Source organism: Triticum urartu, chromosome 3A (assembly GCF_056163025.1).
Source record: "Triticum urartu cultivar PI428250 chromosome 3A, HENAU_Tu73, whole genome shotgun sequence".
NCBI lineage: Eukaryota > Viridiplantae > Streptophyta > Magnoliopsida > Poales > Poaceae > Triticum > Triticum urartu.
Genome location: NC_141875.1, coordinates 168,831,963 through 168,837,811, shown reverse-complemented (window position 1 = coordinate 168,837,811; position 5,849 = coordinate 168,831,963). Strand labels below are relative to the sequence as shown.

The 5,849-nt window shown below is 41.0% G+C and overlaps 1 long non-coding RNA gene across 6 annotated transcripts; it reads left to right on the top strand.

The window, feature by feature from the left end:
- The first annotated feature begins 1,385 nt into the window (after positions 1-1,385).
- LOC125543487 (uncharacterized) lies at positions 1,386-5,401 on the top strand. 6 transcript variants are annotated; one of them, XR_007298513.2, is made up of 6 exons: positions 1,388-1,829; positions 2,092-2,224; positions 2,448-2,522; positions 3,466-3,637; positions 4,647-4,749; positions 4,853-5,401. It is a non-coding gene; the product is annotated as an uncharacterized LOC125543487 (long non-coding RNA). The 6 variants fall into 6 exon arrangements; XR_015618496.1 differs by having other exon boundaries at positions 1,386-1,829; positions 2,092-2,522; XR_015618495.1 differs by having other exon boundaries at positions 1,386-1,829; positions 1,978-2,522.
- The last annotated feature ends 448 nt before the right edge of the window (positions 5,402-5,849 follow it).

Here is a 5,849-nt window from a genome sequence, read left to right as displayed (position 1 = left end):
TAATTACAAGAAGATTTTTAGGGCTGTGACAGGAATTGAAACGTCTCTTGATGTGCTTGGTTCTTTTGTGAAATCTGGATTCCTTTGCCAAGGCAATTGCACCAGTATTGTCACAAAAGATTTTCATTAGACCCGATGCACTAGGTATGCCACCTAGATCGGATATGAACTCCTTTATCCAGACTCCTTCATTTGCTACTTCCGAAGCAGCTATGTACTCCGCTTCACACGTAGATCCCGCCACGACGCTTTGTTTAGAACTGCACCAACTGACAGCTCCACCGTTCAATGTAAACACGTATCCGGTTTGCGATTTAGAATCGTCTGGATCAGTGTCAAAGCTTGCATCAACGTAACCATTTATGATGAGCTCTGTGTCACCTCCATATACGAGAAACATATCCTTAGTCCTTTTCAGGTACTTCAGGATGTTCTTGACCGCTGTCTAGTGATCCACTCCTGGATTACTTTGGTACCTCACTGCTAGACTTATAGCAAGGCACACATCAGGTCTGGTACACAACATTGCATACATGATAGAGCCTATGGCTGAAGCATAGGAAACATCTTTCATCTTTTATCTATCTTCTGTAGTGGTCGGACATTGAGTCTTACTCAACTTCACACCTTGTAACACAGGCAAGAACCCTTTTTTTGCTTGATCCATTTTGAACTTCTTCAAAACTTTGTCAAGGTATGTGCTTTGTGAAAGTCCAATTAAGCGTCTTGATCTATCTCTATAGATCTTGATGCCCAATATATAAGCAGCTTCGCCGAGGTCTTTCATTGAAAAACTCTTATTCAAGTATCCTTTTATGCTATTCAGAAATTCTATATCATTTCCAATCAACAATATGTCATCCACATATAATATTAGAAATGCTACAGAGCTCCTACTCACTTTCTTGTAAATACAGACTTCTCCAAAAGTCTGTATAAAACCAAATGCTTTGATCACACTATCAAAATGCTTATTCCAACTCCAGAGGCTCTCACCAGTCCATAAATGAATCGCTGGAGCTTGCACACTTTGTTAGCTCCTTTTGGATCGACAAAACCTTCCGGTTACATCATATACAACTCTTCTTCCAGAAATCCATTCAGGAATGCAGTTTTGACATCCATTTGCCAAATTTCATTTAAACCTATAAGGACCGTAGCCAACCTGCCTCCAGAATGCTTCCTCGATTGGGCGGTTTGTGGCTGTCAGATCGCGGTAAAAATCCCACCTCTTCTTCCCTCAGCCATTGGATATTCACTTCATGTTTCACCTTGTTATTTCTTTCACATGTGCATGACCGGTGGGCCGCTTCGTCGCTGGGTCGCCCTGTGTTGACTGGGTTCGTCGGTGTGAAGGTATGATTGGTTGTGCCTGCTGGAAAGCCCATTGCCCCATTGGCCCCCCAATCCCCCAAAAGCCGCACGCCCCTCCCTCCCTCCTCACTCGTCTCAGGCTCTCAGCCGCCGCCCCATGAACCCTAGCCGCGCCCCTCCTGCATCTCTCCTCTTACCCCCTCCCTGGCCTGCCCCGAGCTCCTCCTCCTCCGTCCTCACATGCTCCACCACGAGCACGCCGGCGGCGAAGCGCACCGCGAGGACCCGGGGCAACTCAGCTTGTACAGAGCCACTCCGTACAGGAGGAACCCCGTGACCAGCGCAGCCAACGACGGTGATGCGTACGGCACGAGGAGGTGCGCAAGATCGGCACCGACGAGGGGGTGCTCCAGGAGAAGGTGCACGGCTCCGCCTAGGACCATGTGTGTGGTGGCGGGGATATGCGACCACTGGCATATTTTGGGGAGCGGCACGAACATCAAGCAATGGCTTAGGTGAGATTCCCCTCCGCTCCTCTCTCTCTCTCTCTCTCTCTCTCTCTCTCTCTCTCTCTCAGTGTCTACTGACCATCACATAATAATCTCCTCCAGATCTTGATATTTATGCTTCTCCATATGTCATTGATGTTCTTCCGATTTGTAGGCATGTCAAGATCAAGGATATTAAATTTGTTTCTTCTACCGATGAAATATTTCAGATACTTTTTTATCTTGTATTGCGATCCTCTGTCTTGATGTTTATTTTTTGGAAATCTAGCTAGCGTTATGCTCCCCTTGAAGTTTTCTATCTGTAGATGAAGTTCTGAGCTAAGACATATGGTGTTAATTGTCTCAAAGATGGAATGATTTGCTCCATGGAAACTATCTCATTAGCTGCATTCCAATTACAGGTAAAGTAGGATTGTTATCTCTTTGATTTTCTATTCAAACTTCATGATTGGAGTACTTTGGATATTAGCTTAGTTGTTGTATGGAACTTTTAATTAGAGGGGCCCAGGCTGAGACTTAATTCTTAATTATTTTCTGTTTGAAAAAAAATGGGTGCAGTTATGAATTGTAAAATGTGGAGTGCAGACAATATTACATGATTTGGTGCTGATTTTCCTCTTCCAGTTCATGTTCATGGCCTTGTTGTGGTTGCACCGTGGTCCGTGGGGAACAGGATCGAATACCTTTGCTACAACCAAGGTCTGGACACTTCATGTTCTGTTTTGCCGATCCTGTGTATGTTCTGTTTTGCCAAGTGAAACGTGTACACTTCATGTCATATAGCGTAATAACTTGATATCCTGTTTGAACTAGACAAATAATTTTGACAAGATTTTATCCTGGTGAAACATGTTGTCATAGTGTCAACATAATAATAGAAAAACGTTTTCAAAATTCGACATTATAGAATATAAAACTAGACAAAGTTATCTCCTTGAAATTATCACATTTCCCTATCCTCAGCTCCTTGCCATGGTGGCTGCTGTAGGTTCTAATCTCATGTTGAACCCACTGTTCTCAACTTTTCTTCTCCTTTTTCTTAAAAACTGGTACTCTTTGTTGTAATTTAAAAAGGTTGGAAAGGTTGAAAATTTCTATTTTGAGGAATGGTGACACCAATTTCTGAGTGGTACTATTTGTTGTATGCATATAATTAAATATCGTATTATATTTTTGTTTTTCTTGGAACTATTGACATGTAGTGGAGGCTGCATTTGATTTGCTGGTGTGTTAAGCACATAAATAATTGCTTTTGCCTTTTTCACAAACCAAGCTTAGGCACAAAACTAACTTTAGTGTATCCCTCAATGCACATGGGTCACTCTCTATCCTTTTTAGCATAGATAAGTATGGCAACAATACTTCAGGTTGCGGCTCCGCTGCAGATATGCCCATTGCCATTGAGCCTTTCTATCTATATGTTTCTACAGAGTATTTCGTTTTTGTACTATACGCTTGACAAAATGATTTCCTTATAAGCTACGATAAGGTGTTTGTAGTTGGTATTTGTACTACAAGCTCAATTTTTTTGTTCATCTCATCTCTGGTTATTTTTTTTCGTTTTTTTGTATTTATGTAGCATATTATCATTAGCATATAAAACCTCTTATGTTTCTTGTTTCCAATAATTATTCTTTGGCAGGGAAGACTATTAAAACACGAAGATTATGAAGAAAGGATTCAGAGCTTTTTGCCGAACCCAGATTGCCACACACATGATGCAAAATTAACAACCAGGACTTTGAAATATGGATGACGATGTTTATTATGTGCTAGAAATCAAATATGAAAAGGAGAAGATAATGCTTGCGAAGGTGTGTATACTGAACAAGCACCTTGACTGTTGTTCCTTGATGTGCTCTCATGCAGCTGTGTCCATATATACTGGTTGTTATACTTGTTGTCCTGCGAGTTGCAGGAGAGGGGAGAGACATATGGGTTGGGATTCTGGGTAAACTTTACTTAATTTGTTGCAGAAAATGCTCGATAGATCTCATGTATGGATGCGGTTGTGGCAGTAGTTCTTGGGTGCAGTCTCTATCTTGATAAAGCGATCGATCAGTGCGCATTAGAGGCTGAAGAAGAGAAAACATTTGGGGTTTCTATGGCGTTGAACATTCAGTGTTTATGTACTGTGTACATGCATGGCCGGTTCAGTAACTAGATGGCCTTTTCTACTGTAGTGGTTCTGCTACTTTTCACATGCTGGCTTCTTTGAAAAGCACCAACAGTGTGTGCCACATGTAATCAGTCAATGTTACAAAGAACAGAACCAGAAGTGTGGGGATTGATGTATTAATGGTCAGTCAGGGAATTCAGTCTTGATGAGCTTAACTAATAACAAATGTTAGTTGAGCCTGAGGTCATTTTCAAAGTAACAGAAGTATTTTACTTTCCTTTTCATATAAGTGGTCAACGGAACTTATATGTTTTATTAGATTATCAGAGGGCGTTGCTGAAGCTGGAGTCATGATGGCGTTAGTAACCTTGGTGATGCTTCTTATACGGCAAACCAACTTGTTTTTTATTATCCTATGGGTTATTTATCCAGTTGTTGCATATAGGAGTATTGGGGAGCTAATAATATTTGAAACTGAGCTAGCCTACTATTTCAATTTGAGTTCAAAAATTACAAATCTCAGTGTTTGTTTTCAGTCATCAATCTTCTTCCCTTCTTTTTTGCGTCACTTTTGATAGCTTCTTTCATTCTGTACATATTAGTTGCCGCCTCAAGCCTCGGCTCCTTTTCTAGACTAGGCCTCAATTTACTGGAAAATGCAGTCTTCATTTACTGAGTTATATTTTTGTCTTGCTTTCTTCCAGGTCCCTCATACAGTGGTTCAGAAAAAAAAACTATCCAATGGAGATGATGCATGAGGAGCAGCAATTTCATGATCCATGAAGCCCTATGTTCTTTTTCTCACTGGTGAGTTTTCTCTTTTTATGGTTGGATGCCAAGTAGCCAAGCCGACTTTTTTTTGTAGATTAGTTGCTTAGTTTCATATGTTGAACTGCATTGTCAAGTGCAGTGTGTAGGCTCTTTCTAGATTGCTCAGCAGGCAATCAATGCGGCACATGTGGAGGCTGTGAGAGCTGTGAAATGCATCGGTCTTGTCATACTTACGAGCAGGTGCACGGGCCACATTACTCTTCATGCCACTCTGAGAAGCCGAGATGTTGACTGCTGCTTGAGATTGATTTCCATGTTGAAGGGAAGGGAGTCATGTTTGAGTTCCTGCTTGAGATTGATTTCCACGTTGAAGGGGAGGGAGTCCTGTTTGAGTTCCTGTATCAAAGGATAAATAAGAAGGGGCATGCTGTCGTGGTTGTTGCTGAAGGCATTGGTCAGGATTACCAGAAGCGAGAGTAGGATGTGCATGTCAACATGCTGTTCCTTGACGTTGGCCTTCTATAAAGTTCACATGCAACTCCCCTCCATGGTTAAAAAACCCAATTTAAATGTTTGGTTTCTTTGATGGATACTCATTTCTCTTACCGTTGTTGTATCAAAACAATTGTATTTTTGTTGTTGGCCGCTTGGGCTCATTTTCAAGGAGAATGAGATGTGGGATAAACTACTCTGAAATGTTTGGTTCCCTTCAAATAAGTTATTAGCTAACTAATTTTCACGGTTGTTGCACATGATACAATTGTATTATGTTGTTGCCATCTTGCCTTTTATGTGAGCTTAAACACACAATCAATTAAACTTTTACTAAGTTTTCCTGCATGTATTTTCTCAAACACAGTTACTGAAAAAATGCAAATATTTTTAACAAGTGCATGGTTTCAAATGGGACATAGTGTCATTTAGCGCAATGGGTCATGTTATACAATTTTTTTTCCAAACTCGGATTTTGTAGTGTGATACATATTCTCAAAATAGCATGGTTTAACACATGGGCTCTCTACTACGAGTATCGAATATGTCCTTGCAAAATGAAATTATTTTCATCGACAACATGGTTTTAGCGGGTCTCTGCGCCATTTGGCGCAACGGGTCAACTAGTAATCATAAAATGCGGC